Here is a 19,134-nt window from a genome sequence, read left to right on the forward strand (position 1 = left end):
TGTGTGTGTATATGTGGTTTCCTTGGGTTCAGAATATTTTTTTTAGTCTATTAGTATGAGTTAGATTGCAGAATCATGGCTTTTGTGAAAAGCCTGGAAACTTGGGGCCTGATATCCAGCAGACTTGAGTTTGAGCATTGACTCGTCACATATTAGGTGTATGATTGTGCAGCTGCTGAATCTGTTTAATTCTCAGTTTTCTTATCTGCAAAGCAAAGATGTAATTGCACCTCCCTCATAGGACTATTATAACGATCAAATGAAATAACCTATGAGAGGTCCTTAGCACAGTACAGGATACGTGGTAAGTGGTGTGTAGACAGTAAGTACTGTTGTCATTGCTGCTGTTTTAATTATCATCAGTACTAGAACATTCAGCATGTATATCACAAATTCTTACTGTATCTAAAACTTTATTAAATGTTCTCTTAGGTTAGATATTTTATGTTAACGATAATTAATTCAGAACTTGACTTCAATCATGAAAACATATGATAAACCTAAGGTGCTCATTCATTTAAGACTCAACGTGTCTGCTGAAGACAGCATGCTAAGGACTTAACAAATTTAATACTCATTTAATCCCTACCATAGTCCTAAAAGTAGAAGAAACTCAAGATCAGAAAGAATCTGTACGTTGCCCAGGATAGTCAAAGAATGTGGATTCCTACCCAAGCTGGATTCCCCCCCACATCCTTGCAAGCTCTTTCCACCTCATCATTAAAAGTGGGTGAACAGTCTTGTTCACTTCTCATTCATTTTGGTCATTTCTCAAGAAACAATTGCTGAGAGCCCACCATCTGCCAGACCTTGTGCTAGTACTGGAGAAACAGAGGTTGAGCGCACATGGTTCCTCCCCTCTCAGATTATAAGGCAGCTCTCAAACTCATGGGAACTCTCCTGAGGCCAGCGAATCATTTGGTGAGTGTCTTTCACCCTTAGTGACTTTAGAATGTCCCACCAGCACCTCATAGATGCTGACTATGAACAAGGCAGCCTGTCAGGACACAATTGTCTAATAAAGTCATGATTAAAAGGAGCTATAGCTACCAAGGAGTGAGCACTACTGAAAAGACCCAACTATGGGCTGAAGGAAGACCCAGTTCTTCTCAGTTTACATTGTAAATTGCAAATTATGTAATCCAGAAATGCAAAATACTTACAGTTGCGTTTGACAGCCCTCGTGCTACGTTTCAGCATTTCTGTCCAGCAGAGAGAATATGTTTTCTTAAATAGATGAAGAACATGTTCAAATAGCTCATAGTGCATGTGTGTGTGTGTGTGCGTATGCACGTGAACCCATGTAGGTGGGGGGATGGTGAGAGAGCCAACAGGAAATGCTACCACTGATGCAGTTCATGGTCTATAACTTACCTTGGGAAGGGAAAATCCCCAAATATTTCCCCTCGAAAGTGCTGATCAATTCACAACGGGAAAATTCCCTCACTCTCATTCCAACTACCATGATTTCTTATAACCCTTTAGATATCCTTGCTGTCTTCTGAAACTTGTTCTAATCCTGAAATATCATATGAATTTTTTGTGCAGAATATTTCTCTAAGCCATGAAATCCACCTCCCAGAATAATAAAACATCTCAGGGATGACAATAGGCATACTCCGTCCATAATCCTTGATTTGCTAAAGCAAACAGCTGCAAAAAAATGTAAACACATTACTGTCCCTTAAAATATCTGTGACAGAGCATTAGCCAAATGTGCAGCCCTCTCTCACGCTTCCCACCACAGCATTGCCCCACCACATAGACGAGAAGCAAGGAATAATCATGAGATGACAAGTTCAGACAAGCCCCAGAATGATTAGGCTTCTTTGGAGGGTCTTCTAATCAATGTATTGATTTGTGCATATTCTGATCTTTTCTTTTGTTTCAAGTGGTTAGCTAGGTCATTAGCGTTTTTTTATATATTTATTTTTTCACTTCAGAAATTTTTATTGGAAAGAAAGAAGAAGCCACTGGGATATAACTCAGAGATGATGCATGGTGTCCTGTACACACTGAGGGAAATGAATGTCTTTAAGGATAAGGAGAGAGAGAGAGGGAATGATTTGTCCGAGACTGGGAAAAAGGAGAAGGGTAGCAAGTTCTATGGGAGTCGAGACTTGAATACCATTTAGTGGTAGTGATGGGGGAAGTGGCGGACCTCAGAGCAGATGGCACAATGAAGCTTTGGAGGCCGGTCCCTCGCATGCCTGTATGGTGGCAGTCTTATGACCACAGCAAAAGAATCAAACAGGCTGGAACACCTCAGTAATAAAGAAATGTGGTTTTCCCTATATGGCTTCATTTAAGAAGTTAAATTCATCACTATACTCCCATCTGAGACCTAGTGGATCCTTGGTCCCTCTACCCCAGTAAGTGGCATGAGAAATGGCAGGATGAATTTGATACTGGATCAGTAATATACTATTTCTAAGAATAGATGTCCAAAGGGGATAGGGGTAATTGGGACCAGTTCTAAAAGTTAGAAGGTTAACAAGAGACACGAAATTTGGTTAGAGATTAATATATCTCATTGTCCTATGTCTCAGAAACTCAAATGCATACTCAGGGCTTAATAGGAGTTGTAAAAAGTAATATAGGCCTGGTGTAACATAACAGAGAGTGGTGGGAACTGTGGGTAACTGGGGAGAACAACCTCTTTCTAAAGATGCAGCCACTACTGAGCCCCATCCAATTGTTGTCTTGAGGAATTGCAAGCCCAGTGTTGCCAGACTAATCTGAGAATGCAAGAAACCCCCCGAAGCACTGAATCTTACTTTCTGGACAAGTACAGGATGATCAGAGAGACACTGAAACCTTCATCTTTCTCGCACAAAGAAGCCCACGGTGATGCTCTCTAGCTTTAATCCTCAAGCTGAGGTTGGGGAAGGAGCACACCCCAAGCTGCATGAGAGTACGTAGACTGCACAAGCTTCTATGCTGTTATAACTGAGGCAAGATCATTTCCTTCCCTTTCCTGGAAGCTGAACTTTATAAATGTAAGAAAGCAAAGTGAGACTTTTTGCAGTCTCTCAAGAAAGATGTAGAAACCTTTTTTTTAGTATAAACAGGCACAGAAAATTGCAAGCAGAAGTTTTCACCATGTGAACAGTCTCATTGGCTTTTAGATTGCTCCCTTCAAAGGTCTTGGTCTCTCTCCCCTACCCTCTGAATCAGAAGCCCCTTACCCTGCCCCAACACATCTTGGACCCACCCAGCAGGGAAGTGGACTTGACTGAGAATAACACGCAAAGCCACCTGAAGAGGGATTTTGGTGAGGAGCCTAAGAATTATCAAGAGGCAAGGAGCTGTTGGGAGAGCAACAGATAGAGAAAAGGGGAGGGCAAGGAGAGAAGCTCGAGGGGACTCCACCGCTTAAGGAGTGGTGTTACGGACTCTAAGGTTCTTACTATGTCAAAAACTCTGGAGATGAAGCAGGGGGACACCAGTTAAGTGGGCAATAGAAGCCACTCACAAATTTCCACCTCCCCAAAGACCCTATGGAGACTGGAGCTTGGTGAATGAACCCGAAGTGAAGAACTAATAAAAAATTATCCAGAAATTTCTGAGGTGAGGCAGCAGTGGTAGGAGAGGGGAACTCTAAATGAAAAGGAGATATTTGTTCTAATTAAAATAATAAACGTATATAGGTGATAAACAAAACAGTTTGAAAATCTCTAGTCTACAGTGGTGAGCTGAGGAAGCTGGACCCACACTTGATGTTCTTGGGTAAGGAGAGAAGGAGGAAGAAAGGGAAGAGAACAGGAAAAAATAAAAGGAGGAAGGAAAGAAGAAATGTAGAAACACTTTCAGCACCTGACACGACCCCTACCGCCAGTTTGTGACGTGAATTTAATTCTCGAAACAATGGTGTGAGGTGTGAACTACGGTCGTGTCTATGTTGCGGAGGATATAAAATGGCAGCAATCGGTCTTACATCCTGGAGCTGGCTAAGTCGAAATCGGGTGCACTTAACTCCATCACTTTGCTGCTCCCCAATATATTACATAGTTTCAGTTTAACTTTCGGAGATACAGCATCTTTGAAAGTGAAGTTAAAAACAAGGTCAAAATCTTCAGGGGATAAAAATGGAAGAAGTGTTTACTCCTAAACTACCATTTTATGTTGTTAGTTTTTAATTTTTTTATATTATTCATAAAAACCAAGAATTGCCAAATTCTAGATATTTTGATGTTTCCCTTACTTTATTTGGGCACAAGCAGAGAGTTAAATAAATCAAATGAATGACTTAAACACATCTTCCAAAGGATTTTGAAAATCTATTTTATTCTCGCTTTCTCTTTAAATATGGTTGTCTTTCCTCAGTCTTCATTTATAACAATTTTGAATTATGAAAGCAATACTTTTCAATGTGGAAGACTATGTTGTTGTTCTTCTTATTTTTTTAAGTCCCCAAAGGAAAGATTGAAGCTTTCACTATAGCTAAAACAATACAGGAGAGAGAGCACATGCATGCATCTCTGGTCAACTGGTCAACTAGACGCAAGGAAACCAGGCAAGTAGCCTAAAGTTTCTCAAGAGATCAAGAAAGTTTCTGGAACATGCAGGCTAGTAAATGCTCCTGAAGTTTTGTGAGATGCATAGCAGGGAAATTGGGGTTCTAGGAACAGCAATATAGGAGCGCTGCAGGGCAAAGTTCACATTTCTCATTTTTCTGAGTGGACCAAATCTGACTGAAAAAATGTAAGGATTCTTTCTTTACCTAATTTTCTTTACATGCTTAAAAACACCCTTGGAGGGATCAAAGATCCATTTGAGGTTGGCAATCTTTCAGAAGTAGCTTGCCAAATCTTTATTTATTCATTCTTATTTCTCATTCTACTTGCCAGGAATCCATTTGACCATTTAGAGAATCTCTCTCTATAAGACAAAACTATCGATGCATACAAAGGATGAGATGATTAATAAATAAAACCTTTAAATGTTTAAGAAAAGTCATCTAAAATTAAATTACAAGGGGGATCTTGCCAATTTGAAGTGAGCTTTTCCTGTCCCAGCTTTGGCAGATAATAAGGACGTTGGCTCTTGGTTCTAATTCTTGTTCCAGGAGCAGGCTCAGAGCACTCAAGACTTTGGGGTCCCTGGTTTAGAGTGGTCAGGGAAAAGCAAATGCTCAGGGAGCTTCCCAAACTCCCACAGCATATGCAGAGCCTGGTGGGCTCTCCTGCTTTCACTCTCCCCTTCTCAGCTATAATAGTCAGTGTTTTGCAGAGAAACAGAGCCAATAGGATTGTGTGCATATATAGAGAGAAATTTATTTTAAGGAATTTGCTCATGCAATTATGGAGGCTGGTACATCCAAAATTTGCACAGTGGGCTACCAGGCTGGAGACCAGGAAAGATCTGATGTTCAAATCCAAAGGCCGTCTGCTGGTGGAATTTCTTCTTGCTCAAGGGAATTCAATCGTTTTATCTTCTCAGGGCTTCAACTGATTGGATGAGGCCCATCCACAATATGGAGAGCAATCTACTTTATTCAAAGTCTACCAATTTAAATGTTGATCCCATCCAAAAACACCCTCACGGACACATCCAGAATAATGTTTGACTACATATCTGGGCATCATCACCTAGCCAAGCTGACACATAAAATTAACCATCACACCAGCCCATGCCCTTTAACACAGCCAGTAATGTTGTCAAAATGAAAATCTAATCACATCACTTACCTCCTTAAAAACCACAAAGTTTCTACTCTATCCTTAGGAAAAGCCTAAATTTATCATGGCCTTTAAGGTCCTTTGTGATCTGTTTGTTGCTCATTTCTAGATCTTGCTTCTCCCTTCTCACCCCTTGAATTCCAGGCTCCCTCTAGGCTGAATTACTTTCAATTCCACAGAGACACTATTTGCCTCCTTGCCTTTAGGCCTTTAAACATACTATTTCTTCTTTCTGAAACATTTTCCCTCATCCCCAAAACTCTCTTTCTCATTAATTACTATTCATTTTTTCCAGGTGGAAACTTAGACATCATTTCATCTACATGGTTTTCCTGACTCCAAATATTGATGAATAATTCCTAGCACCCAGCATCCTGCCTAGCACATAGCATATGCTTAGTGACTATTTGTTAAATAACTGAATGAAATCCACATGTTCTGCAGAACCAAGACTAACCATGAGTATGGGTAAGTGTAGTATTAGATGATAGTATAAATTATTTAATAATGAACACTTCTTGTGGAACCAACTTTATCAGCTCTCTCTGGCTTTGGTTCATAATTCACTGATTATCCCTTCTCAGCGTCCTCTGCTGGTTTCCCATCTGCTCCCCAATCTCTTCATGTTGAATTGCATCAAATTTATATCTTCATTCCATACTGCTCTCCTAAATTCTAGGCACTTTCTTGACATCATATTTTGGATGTCTAATGGACATCCCAAATTCTGAACGTGCAAAACAGATCTTTCTCCCAAAGTTCATGGCAACTTCAGTTACTCTAGCCAAAACACCTATAGTCATTCCTTATTGCTCTTTTCCTCTCACCTTACATCTAATTCATCAGAAAATCATGGTGGTTATAACTTCAAAATATATCCAGTATCTGACCACTTCTCTCCCGCTTCCTTATTACCACACTTGTCTGAGCCACAATAGTCTTTTATTTGGATTATTTCAAGACAGAGTGATCCCCTTAAAAGACAAGTCAGATCATGGGATTGCTCTGTTCAAAACACTGTAATGGCTCCGCATCTCAATCAGAGTAAAAGTCAACTGTCTTAAAATGGTCCGACAGTCCATATACAGCCTGGCTCCCTGCTCTTGCCTAGCTGATGCTGCATCTTATTACTCTCCCCCTGGCTCTCTGAGCTCCAGCCACACTGACCTCCTTGCTCTACCTCAGATAAGCCAGACATGCTCCTGCCCAGGGCTCCAATTCTAGTCTCTCTGTCTGGAACCATCTTCTCCAGAATATACTTGATTATTTCCCTCACCCCCTTCAAGTCTTTCAACAAGTCCTAGCCTTATCACCTTAAGTTAGTATTGTTATCTGCCCTCCACTCCCTAACCACACCCACTCAGGTACCCCTGACCCCATCCCCTGCTCTACTTTTTATTTTCTCCACCCATGATATTATATGACTGACTTATCTCTTATGGTCTTTGCTTGTCACCTCTCTCTCCTGCTAGAATGTATATCCTTAAGAGAATGGCTCCTGTGTCTTTTTTTCAGAGCTATATCTCAATATAGAAAAGTAGACATTGTAGGCATTTTATAAATGTTTATTAACTGAATGAATGGACAGCTTTCACAACCAAATACATTTCCAAGGCATGAAGCCCAGTATTGAGGAGCTTATTAAAAGAATACTGCCTTGACCACAGCCAAAGTTTCCAATTTACTAAATTCGGAAGCAGGACCAGAGACCTGTACTTATCATAAGCAACCTAGGTGTTGTTATCACCATCAAAGTTTTTGAACACTGCTGAAAAACTCTCAGGGTCATGATTTGGTCTGACAGTAGTGTCACTGCCCCTTAAAACTTTCTAAATTGCCACATTAGGGCTCCAGCTAAAAATTTTATTTTACCTATAAATCATCAGCTCATTCAAAGAGTATTCTGTGTAGAAATACAGAAGATCTTGACCTGTTCTCCTCTTAAATAATAATAATAAAAGTTATACTTTGGAAGGTGCAGAGTTTAATGGGAAAAATATATATGCATTTACTAGAATAGAGATGCTCTTAATTTCTCTCTGAAAATGGAGATTCTTCCATTATGGAGACTTTCATCCTGACATTTGTTGACCCTGTGCCTCATCTTTCCATGTATCATATTTATTTTTAACCCATAATTTTCTCTTCTGCTGAAACTGACACCTATTAGAAGAAAGGAGCTGACAACGAAATGAGACGCTGATGGTTGATCTAGGGAATAAAGGAAAAGCCCCAAACACAGAAAAACTGGATATAGCCCTTAACTTGCTTTGTGACCTCAGAAACTCCATTTCAACTCTCTGAAGCTCATCTATGAAACAGGAGGCATAATCTTTTGGTATGTACATGAAAGCATTCTATAAGTTGTCAAGTACTATATGTACTAATATATTATTAATATTATTAATAGTCATTTTCATTTTCTGAATCTACATTTATAATGGCCATTGGTTATATTTTCCTGTCTATATTTTCTTAGAGTTGGTAGCTTACCAAAAATGGAGAAGATTAGACATGAGAGCGGTTCTCCCTGGGAAGGGCAATAGGGGGATGCATTATCTGAAAAGAATTTTAAAAATCATAATAAAATTGACTGAAAGTTGGTCTGTTTTTATCATCTCCATAAGCCTACAATGCTAAAAATGTCAGAGAGAAGATACGAACCCTCACTGGGTGAGACTCCTTCCACTGCCCTGCCCCAACCTTTGGAGCCACCCTCTTCCACTCAGATTCCCTGTGATTTACTAGAGCTCTCTCCTCTGTGGATTCCAGAGTGGACACATGACCCTGGCCTGACCAATTAGTCTATTCTATCCCACCTGGCCACAGTAATTTGTTGGAAGACTAATAAGTGATCAACTCAGTCCAATCATTGATATGCAAACCTGGGACTCTTGTGTGTGGTAAATGGGATATTTCTTTATTTCAGCTGGATTGAGGATAGGGCAGGACATAAGTCTGGCACTTCTGGCAGCTACCTTACCAGCACAAGAAGAGAGTCTGACTGGATATTAAACCAACGCAAATGAAAGAAGAGGTAAGAAATGGAAAGAGTGAGACCATGTCTAGATGACATAATTGAATGAGGCAAATACACCTGTGCCTGAACTTTCTAGAATCAGAAAGTTCAATGCTAGCTTGGTTTGTATTTTTACTGCTTACATCTTGAAGACCAATAAGACAATAGTGTTTGTTAAGAAGGGTTTTATTTACACTGGGAGACATGTGAGTGAAGGGTTAGTTCATATCAGAAGCAGTGTGTGGTATGGCCCTATAAATGAAAGAATCCTGGATTCTAGTGCCAACTCACTTCTGAGCCTCAATTTTACCATCTACAAGGTGAGAGAGGGAAAGTTAGAAGAGATGATTGCCGGATAATTTAAACTCTCCTAATTCCAAAAGTTTCTAAGCATAGCTCAGACATACTTTATTATATGATAGAAATTTTGGAAACTGGTCCAGATTTGAAAGTAGAAGGACTTTGAATCACCTGCCAAAACATAAATTAACCATGTAAAACACTATTTGTATAACACATTATGACATTGGATTGATGATATGGAAACCCTATAAGGTAATTAACATGACTTTGACTGCCACATCATCTCAGTCATTTTTATTGCTTTTACAACTACATTTTGATGTCAAAAGCACATGAGGCTTCTGTATTTATGGTTGTTCTGTTAGTGCATTATAATTACAGATGTAATCAAAAAGAGAAGTTTAATTTTTTGCCTAAATGACACTTTTAATCACTTCTGAATAAGGCATGACTCCAATTAGAGATATCTTCAGAAAATCACACCTAATAGATTAATTTATTAGAATTATAAATAGGAACTCTTTATTTCAGTGCTATCTCCCTTTAACCTATTTTCCTAGGGAAGGACATCTTTTCCACACATTATGATGGAGGGTAAAAATCTTATAACTAGAATTCAGTATAACTGATCCTATATCAGAGAAATCATTGAATGTCTTTTTTTTATCAATTCAAATAATTTTGATGAACTACCCACCAAACGCCAAGTAGTAGAGAAAAATGTGGAAGTGAGCAAGTCTTAAAACCTGTCCACAATAGATTTAGAATGCAATGGAGTAAGCAAATGTATGAGTTAGGCTTTGAAACAGCAGATGATTAGCAGAGATAGGGAAGTATATTCACGCAAGAGGAATATCCTAAGTGACTATGAAGTCTGAGGGATGGAAGACAACTATGTTTGGAAATGAAATCAAGTTAAGATGAGGTCATACTGGGTTAGTATGAGCCCTAATCCAATGACTGGCGTCCTTACAGGAAGAAGAAATTCGGACACAGAGACACAGAGGAAGATGGCCATGTTAAGAGGGAGACAGAGACTGCAGTTATAATGCTGCAAGCTACAGAATGCCAAGGATTACTGGCAACCACTAGAAGACAGGAAGAAAGAAAGAACCTTCTAAAACCTTCAGAGAGAGCATGGCCTTCCCATCCATCATGAGAAGGAGATGCCTCTGGAAGTCACTGATCCCCCAGAAAAGGCAAAAGGAATAGGTGTGAAGTCAACACACTGCCTGCAGCAGTTACCTCAGCAGATGAGCAAAGACCAGTGGGCAAAGAACATAGGGTTGCCACTGAGATTTGGGAGTTGTTTGCTGTGTTACCTTATTGCAATAAAAAAAGAAAAGGAAAAAACCAAATTACATTGGCCTAGTGTTTTTCTTACTTTTTAGCTTCTTTTCCCACCCCAATCTTCTACTTTCAGTTTTCTCTGACCTTTCCAGAAGAAGCAACTTTATCTAATAGACAATGTTTTCTCCTTACCTGGTGATTCAACATCCTATAGTAGATACTTAAATAGTTCGTTATCTCTCAATTCCAGACACTAGGATGGGACGAAATTTCCCTGAAGCTGTATGCCAACATGCCTCATGAGATAATTTCCCATAAGCTTCAATATTTTTTTTCATGGAAATACATTTCTCCCAAAGTGTAAGAACTTTGGCAAAAGTAACCATAGCAACAATGAAAAAGATCTTGGTTCTCTGTGCCCTTGGTGCCTAATGTTACGCCTCGTACAAGGCAGGAACTCAGTCAGTATTCAGTAGAGAAATACGTGAATGAGAAAATGAATACATTTTTGCTTTTAAGGCAGAAAATATATGAAAATAACCAACGCAGCCATTTTGGAAGATAAATGGAAAAAAAACTGACAAGGCTGAAAAAGATTGGCTATTCAAATGGAATGGGGTAAGCTCTGTGGAATTGTCACAGCTTCAATGGCAAAGGCATTAAAGGCAAGGCAGTATAAAATATTTTCAACAGAAATAAAGTGTCCTGGTTCAAAGCGAGGGCTTTAGCATCACAGTCCCTAGAGTTGAAGCCTAGTTCTAGTCCTTGTTATGTGGCAATCTGTGCAAATTTCTTAATCACTGCTTGCCATCTTTTCCACATCTGTAAACAGGGAATGATGAATAACGTTACCAATCTCATGACTTTGTGAGGATTTCATGATTTAATTACTGCAGAATATTTGGCACACACAGTCAGCACTAAATAAATGCTAGCTACTATTATTACTCTTGTTGCTGTTTACTTTTATGTCGCACTTCAGATCATATTCCTTTTCTCTTTTATTCTCCTCATTAGCACCACCTTTGTGACACATTAATATGTTCTTCTAACAGCATGGTTTCTTAATCATTGTTTCTTCTCTTCTCCCAATGAATAACCAAGAATACAGCATGCCTAGCTTTGTCAGTGAGCATCCTTCATTGTTCTTTTCCCAATCATTATTTTGTACATATTATAGGTATCTATTTGAAGACACTGAAATCCTCATCTTGGGTTTCTGAATAATGGAAGAAGCTGGGGAAATAGACTTAAGTTGCTGTCAAATTCTTTCAGAAGAAATTCTTATAAACCCAGGAACTCTGTCGATCTTCAAGGGATAGAAGTTGCAAGGTTCACAAACATTGTCTCAATGTAGGACAAACGTTACGTTCAGAGCCCCTTTGTCAGTTGTACAGTTCTAGAAGACAGCATCTCTGGTCCCTCAAGAAAATCTCTGAATTTGTCGTGTTTTAACTTTTCAAAATGTTCTTACAAAATTTTCACAGCTACGGAAAACTAAGACCAAGAGAGGATTAGAAGGCAGGTCTCCTGGCACTTCATCCAGTCTGCTATCATTACATTGTATCATTTCTAATACAATCTAGCAGTCACAGATTATAATTTTAAAACTTCCATGTAGCAATGAGGCATAGGGGTGAGACCACATCTAGCAAGAATCAAGTTAATTATTGAATTGCTAGACCAAGGTTTTCCAAAACCTTGCCCGCTGGTGACTCACTTGTATTTAAATCTCCTGGGCTGGTCCCATTCCAGATCTACCAAAGTATGGTCTCTGGGATTGGAAACTAAAGCAGCTCCACTTTTTAACAAGCACCCAGAGGTTATTCTGTTGCACACTGTTCTCTAAGATAATAAGTATTGCCTCTCTTTCTTTTGGGGAGGGGCATTTGTGTGGACCCAAACTTGATTTCAGCTTCTCAGACATTTTGTTACGGATTTATGCAGTGCTCACTTTAATTCACTCATTAATCTGAGGAGAGTAAAAGAAAGGAAAAAATGATGTGAGAGACTCAAGTTACAGAAACAAATTAACTATGAATGATCCAGGAGGTTTGGATGAACAGTATTCCCCAATCTCACCAAAAAGACGGAGCATTTCTTATTTAAGAGGGCCTCCACTTAGCTGTTTTAATAAGCACTAGTCAACTGAAAGACGTCTTTGAACAAATGATAAAGAACATGGTGTCTCATGCATAAACGATATGATGCTCTGGAAGGCGGGTGGATGGGCTATGGGCCAGACAGTTCTGGGTACGAATCCCAGCTCCTCTCATTAGCTCTGTGGCCTTGCTTGAACAATTTAAGTGTTCTAATTCTCAGTTTCATTGTTTGTAAAATGATGCTAATTCTTCTTCTCCTTTATAAATTTGTAAATATTTTTAAAGTTCCTAGCATTCTGTAGACACTCAGTAAGACTCCAAAGAGGAAATGATTGATCAAAATGTAAACCACAACCAATGCCAAAAAATGTGGCATAACATGGAGCCGTGGGGTCTTGCAACTGGTGGCTTTTACTAACTTAATATAGGACAGCCTTAACAGTCTGCTTATGGTTTTATTGACCTGAGAGATGAAAAAACAAGAATAGATCTCAATTCTTTTTCCTTATCTCAGATAAAATGACAAGAAACAGAAGAAGCAAGCTCTTAGCTTCAAATTGTTTCGATTTTGTTGTGTTACTAAAACTTCCTTTCACTGGGAAAGATAAATCAGTTAATCTAATAAAAAGGAAGTCACTATTCCTAATGAGTGGGCCTTTGCAGCAGAGAAACCAAGAAGAAATAAGCTTCCACCTCTGATGTAACAAGCACAAGGGAGTAGGACGGATATACCTTGTCTTGCAAGACAGAAGTAGAAGAAAATACTCTGAGAAGATTGAGGCCCGGTCCTGGATGGAAGTCCTGCAGTGCACACCCTACTCACATGAAGCTGTGAAACCAACTCAGCTCCTTGGCTTTCTGTCTTTGAATAAGCAACTGAATGGGCCCATCAGGAACCCAATTCCGTGTTTCCAAGTGGGACTACCAATCAAGGTACCCGACATGCACCACTTCCAGAGTGGGCTTTGTGAAGCAATTGGCCAATCCTCCTAAACTCAATGATTTGTACTGAGGTTGGCATGTCACCCATAGGCCATGTGGAGTCCTTTTGGGGAGATTGATACGAAATTTGAAGACAGACTTTTTCTTCTCAAGCAGAACAAAGAGAGAGAGAGATTCCTAATAAGATTGTTTAATGTCTATACACAGCTATTACAAAAGCCCAGGACTCTTCAGTTACACAAGTCAGCAAATCACTTTCTTGTGATTAAGCTGATTTGACTTGATCCAGTAAGAGCCTAATTTCATTGGTCTGAGAGTTTGGGCTAAAAAAAAAACTGGAACCAACTGTGTCCTCCCACACTCCTTGATCCTGTCGGCTGACTCAATGGTCTTCAGCAATGGTTTGCTGTTTTTAAGTACTTTAAATAAATGTTTTAAGATGTTGTTATTGCTGATGCTATTTTTATCGTCCTTGTGTTAATATGAAACTATGAATGTCACAACTCTGCTTTTTATCTCACTAATTTTGACCTGACCCTGGAAGATGCAGACCTGTAGGCACATGTATTCTGCTGATTCTGAAGCCTGAGTGAGCTTTAGAGCACGCAGTCAGCTGGAAAGGCCATAAACAAGACTGTCTTTCTGAGAAAGGGCCTGCCAGGAATGCTGCTACAAGCATATTGTGTGAGCAGCTGGTCTCAGCAGCAGTGAGAATCTACCAGAAAAGAAGATGGAGAAAGAGGTTTACAAGCAACAGTTTGGGATCAAGGGGGTCCAGCAGGCATAGCCTTTACATGTCTCCCCCAACTGCCTTTAGGATGAGATTCACAAGCGAGAAGCCTCAACCCATTCTTCCAATGGAATGGAGTTGGAGATTTGCTGTAAAGCCCATTTACAATTTTAATGGAATTTATTTTATTTCAAACTCAAATGATGATTCTCTCTGTAGTTGGACCTCCTCCACTGAACAGGCTGTGCAACCTCCTCGGCTGCCAGGCCAAGTGGAAGGCTTCCAGGTTAGTTCTTTCCTCCTGTCTTCACTGCCTCCATTCTTGAACCTCTTCCAATCAGAAGTGACCTCCTAGGTCACCGAGATTTAGTCAGTAGTCCTCTGGGGGATTTGTATTGTGAGACAGGATGACAATGGAGAGAGTAACTTTTGAATCAGACAGACCTGGTTTCAATGTCGATTTTCCTTCTTGCCTCTCTTTTTCCTTCCTTCATTATTTATGGAGAAGCTATTATATACCAGGCACTGTATTAGACATTAGAGATACAGGAATGAACCAAAAAGAAGTCTCTGCTTTCTTGGAATAACGCTCAGTAAGTGAACACCTTAAATAGCTTCTTGTTTGGGCAAAGTCATTTCCTCTGTCTTGGCCTCAGTTTCCTCATCTATAATATGGATAGTAAAATGCCATCCTTGGGTGACTGAAGAAGATTTAAGGTATATGAGATCTTAGGACACTGTAGCCAGAGGATCTTAGGGTAAAAAAAGGCACATCTTAAAATATTATTAAAGCCAATTAATATTATTCAGAAACTGCCATGTTTTAACTTTGTGGTAGTAGGAGCTAAATAAAAGAACAACTATGAACCGGTGGGGCAATTGACCTCATCTGCTTTTAGCCTCCCAGAGCCTCTTCTATAAAATGGTGACTATCATGCTCACCCTATCTCCTCATAGGCTGTGTAAGAATTGTGGGAGTTATTTTAAAAAGAGAGAAAGAGAGGAAGAGAGAGCAAACATTTTAAGCACAAACTGAAAGGAGTGGTTCTCAGCTGGGGGCAATTCCAACCCTACCTGGCCCTCTTTCTCCCCCAGCAGACATTTGGCAATATAATTTTTTTTAAAAAAAGCACCTTTTACTTTCTTTTTTTAACCTTTTCTTCGGTAAGAACATTTAAGTTCTCCTCTTTTAGTAAATATCGATTACGTAATAGTTTGTCAGTAATAGTCACCATGTTATACATTAGATCCTCAGAACTTACTCAGTTTATAAATGAAAGTTTGTACTCTTTTACCAACCTCTCCATATTTCCCCAAACCCCCTGCCCCTGGCAACCACTTTTCTACTCTCTATTTTTATGAATTCGACTTTTCTTTTTAGATTCCATGTATAAGTGATACCGTGTTATATTTATCTTTCTCTATCTGGCATTATTTCACTTAGCATAGTATCCCCCAGGTTCATCCATGTTGTCACAAGTGACAGGATTCCTTCTTCTTTTTAAGGCTGAATTATATATATATCTCCCATTTTCTTTATCCATTCATCTGTTGATGGACACTTACATTGTTGCCATACCTTGGCTATTGTGAAAAATGTTGCTATGAACATGGGAGTACAGATATCTCTTTGAGATAATGATTTTATTTCCTCTGTAGATATACCCAGAAGTGGAATTGTTGGATTATATGGTAGTTCTATTTTTAATTTCTTGAAGAAACTTCATGCTGTTTTCTACGGTGCCTGTCCCAGTTTACATTCCTCCCCAGCATTTGTTGTACCTTGTCTTTTTATGATAGCCGTTCTAGCAGGTGTGAGGTGATATCTTCCTGTGGTTTTGATTTGTATTTCCCTCATGATCAGTGATGTTGAGCACCTTTTAATGTACCTATTGGCCATTTGTATGTCTTCTACGTAAAAATGTCTATTTAAGTCCTTTGCCCATTTTTTAATCAAGTTATTTGTTTTTTTGCTAATGAGTTCTTCATATATTTTGGATATTAACCTTTTATCAAATATGTGGTTTGAAAATATTTCCCCCATTTCATAGATTGCCTTCTCATTTTCCTGACTGTATTCATTTTATTGTGCAGAAGTTTTTGTACTTTGATGTAGTCCCTCATTAATTGTTGCTTTTTCGCCTTTGCTTTTGGTGCCATATCCAAAAAATCAGTGCCAAGACCAATATCAAGGAGCTTACCTCCTATCTTTTCTTTTAGGAGTTTTATAGTTTTAGATGTTACATTCAAGTCCTTAATCCATTTTCAGTTAATTTTTGTGTATTGTGTAAGATAGAGGTCCAGTTTCATTCTTTTGCAGATAGCTGGTCAGTTTCCCAACACCATTTATTGAAGAGACTATCCTTTCCCTATTGAATATTCTTGGTTCCTTTGTCGAAAGTTAATTGACCATATATGAGAGGCTTTAATTCTGGGCTTTCTATTCTGTCCCACTGATCTATGTGTTTGTTTTTATGCCAATACCATACTATTTTGATTATTATAGCTTTGTAACATAGTTTGAAATCAGGAAGTGTGATGCCTCCAGCTTTGTTCTTTTTAAAGATTGCTTTGGTTATTTGGGGTCTTTCATGGTTCAATACAAATTTTAGGATTTTTTTTCTACTTTTGTGAAAAATGACATTGGGATTTTAATAGAGATTGCACCGAGTCTGGAAACGGACATTTTACAGTATTAATTCTTCCAATCCAGGAACATGGGATATCTCTCCATTTATTTGTGTCTTCTTCAATCTCTTTTTTCAATATCTTATAGTTTTCAGTGTACAAATCTTTTGCTTCCTTGGTTAAATTTATTTCTATACATTTTAATTTTTTGATGTTATTGCAAATGGTGATGTTTTCGTAATTTCTCTTTCTGATAGTTCATTGTTGGTGTATAGAAATGCAGCTGGTTTTTTGTATACTGATTTTGTATTGCAACATTACTAAAGTCGTTTATTATTTCTAACAGTATTTTGGTGGAATCTTTAGTTTTCCATACATAATATAATATCATCTGAAGTTAGAGATAATTTTACTTTTTCCTTTGCAATTTGGATGCCTTTTATTCTTTTTCTTGCCTAATCTTTCTGGCTATGACTTTCTATACCTTGTTTAATAAAAGTGGGGAGAGTGGGCATCCTTGTCTTGTTCCTGATCTTAGAGGAAAAGCTTTCAGCTATTTTACCATTGGTTATGATGTTAACTGTGGATGTGTCATATATGGCTTTTATTTTGTTGAGGTATGTTTCTCTATATCCAATTTGCTGAGAGTTTTCATCATGAAAGAATGTTGAATTTCATAAAATGCTTTTTTTGCATCTTTTGAGATGATCATATGATTTTTATCCTACATTTTCTTAATGTAGTATATGACATTAATTGATTTGCAAGTGGTGAACCATCCTTGTGTCCCTGGAATATATCCCATTTGATCATGCTATATAATCCTTTTAAAGTATTCTTGAATTCAGTTTGCTAAGATTTTGTTGAGGATTTTTGCTTGTATGTTTATCAGGGATATTGGCTTGCTATTTCCTTTTCTTGTAGAGCTCTTGTCTGGTTTAGATAACATGGTAATACTGACCTCATAAAACAGGTTTGGAAGTGTTCCCTCCTCTTCTAATTTTGGAAGAGTTTGAGAAGCATTGGTATTAGTTCTTCTGGAAATGTTTGGTGGAATGAATTAGTGAAGCCTTCTGGTACTGGACTTTTGTTTGTTGGGAGTATTTAACTACTGATTCAATCTCTTTACTGATAATTAGTCAGCTCATATTTTTTATTTCTTCAATGATTTGGTCTTGTTAGGTTGTGTGTTTCTAGAAATTTATCCATTACTTCTAGGTTATTCAATTTGTTGGTGTATAATTGTTCATAGTAGTCTCTTATGAGCCTCAGTATTTGAGTGGTATCAGTTAAAATGTCTCCTTTTTCATTTCTAATTTTGTTTATTTGAGTCCTCTCTCTTTTTTTCCTGGTAAGTCTAGCTAACAGTTGGTCTGTTTTGTTTATCTTTTCAAATGACTAGCTCTTAGTTTCATTGATCTTTTCTATTATCTTGTTTGTCTCTATTTTGTTCATTGCAGCTCTAATCTTTGCTATTTTCTTCCCTCTGCTAGCTAAGGGCTTAGTTTGTTCTTCTTTTTCTAGTTCTTTGAGGTCAAAGTCAGGTTGTTTACATTTAGCAATTCCTAAAGATGTTTTTGGTTGTCACAACTTGTAGGGGAAAGGAGGAAGGTGTTACTGGCATCTACTGGTAGAGGCCAAGGATGCTGCTAAACATCCTACAATGCAGAGGATGGTATCCCCTCTCCCCACCCCCCACACACAATAAAGAATAATTGGGACCAAAATGTCATGTCAAGTCTGAGAACCCCTGTTGTAAAGGACTATGGAAATGCAAATTAATATTATTCCAGTTAGGCCTAGGTGTTTATAGCTAAACATGGTGGGGGTGGGGTGGACAGAAAGGAGGGAACTGTCAAAGTCCAAGAAGCGATACTGCCCTCAAAGATCTTGAAATCTTATTGAGAAAAGAAGACTCACACATGAAAATAATTAATAGAACAAAATAAAGACATCTTATACTCCAATGCAAAATACTTGAAAGGAAGTCAGATGATAATTCTTCCAGATCTGCTATTGACTTGTCATATGACCGTGGACAGCACATTTACCCTCTCTGGACTGCAAAACTAACCCTTAAAAATGGGCTAGATAGTTCTTACAGCAGATCCAACACTAGTATTTTATTTTATTTTATTATTTTTTTAGTAACTTTTTTTTTCCCTGGGAAAGATATGCCCTGAGCTAATGTCTGTTGCCAATCTTCCCTTCTCTTTTGTTTTCTTCCTTTCCAAAGCCCCAGTACATAGTTGTATATTCTAGTTGTAAGTCTTTCTAGTTCTTCCATGTGAACCGATGCAACAGGATGGCTACTGACAGACGAGTGGTGTGGTTCCACACCTGGGAACCAAACCTGGGTCGTCAAAGTGGAGCATGCCGAAATTTAACCACTAGGCCATCAGGGCTGGCTCACTAGCATTTTATTTTTAATTTTAATTA

General features: G+C 38.5%; 1 long non-coding RNA gene across 1 annotated transcript; it reads left to right on the forward strand.

Annotated features, from left to right (window-relative positions):
• The first annotated feature begins 7,786 nt into the window (after positions 1-7,786).
• LOC138917554 (uncharacterized) lies at positions 7,787-10,343 on the forward strand. Its single transcript, XR_011425737.1, has 3 exons — positions 7,787-8,019; positions 8,611-8,718; positions 9,979-10,343. It is a non-coding gene; the product is annotated as an uncharacterized lncRNA (long non-coding RNA).
• The last annotated feature ends 8,791 nt before the right edge of the window (positions 10,344-19,134 follow it).

The sequence above is a fragment of the Equus caballus genome, chromosome 14 (assembly GCF_041296265.1).
Source record: "Equus caballus isolate H_3958 breed thoroughbred chromosome 14, TB-T2T, whole genome shotgun sequence".
In the NCBI taxonomy this organism is placed as follows: domain Eukaryota; kingdom Metazoa; phylum Chordata; class Mammalia; order Perissodactyla; family Equidae; genus Equus; species Equus caballus.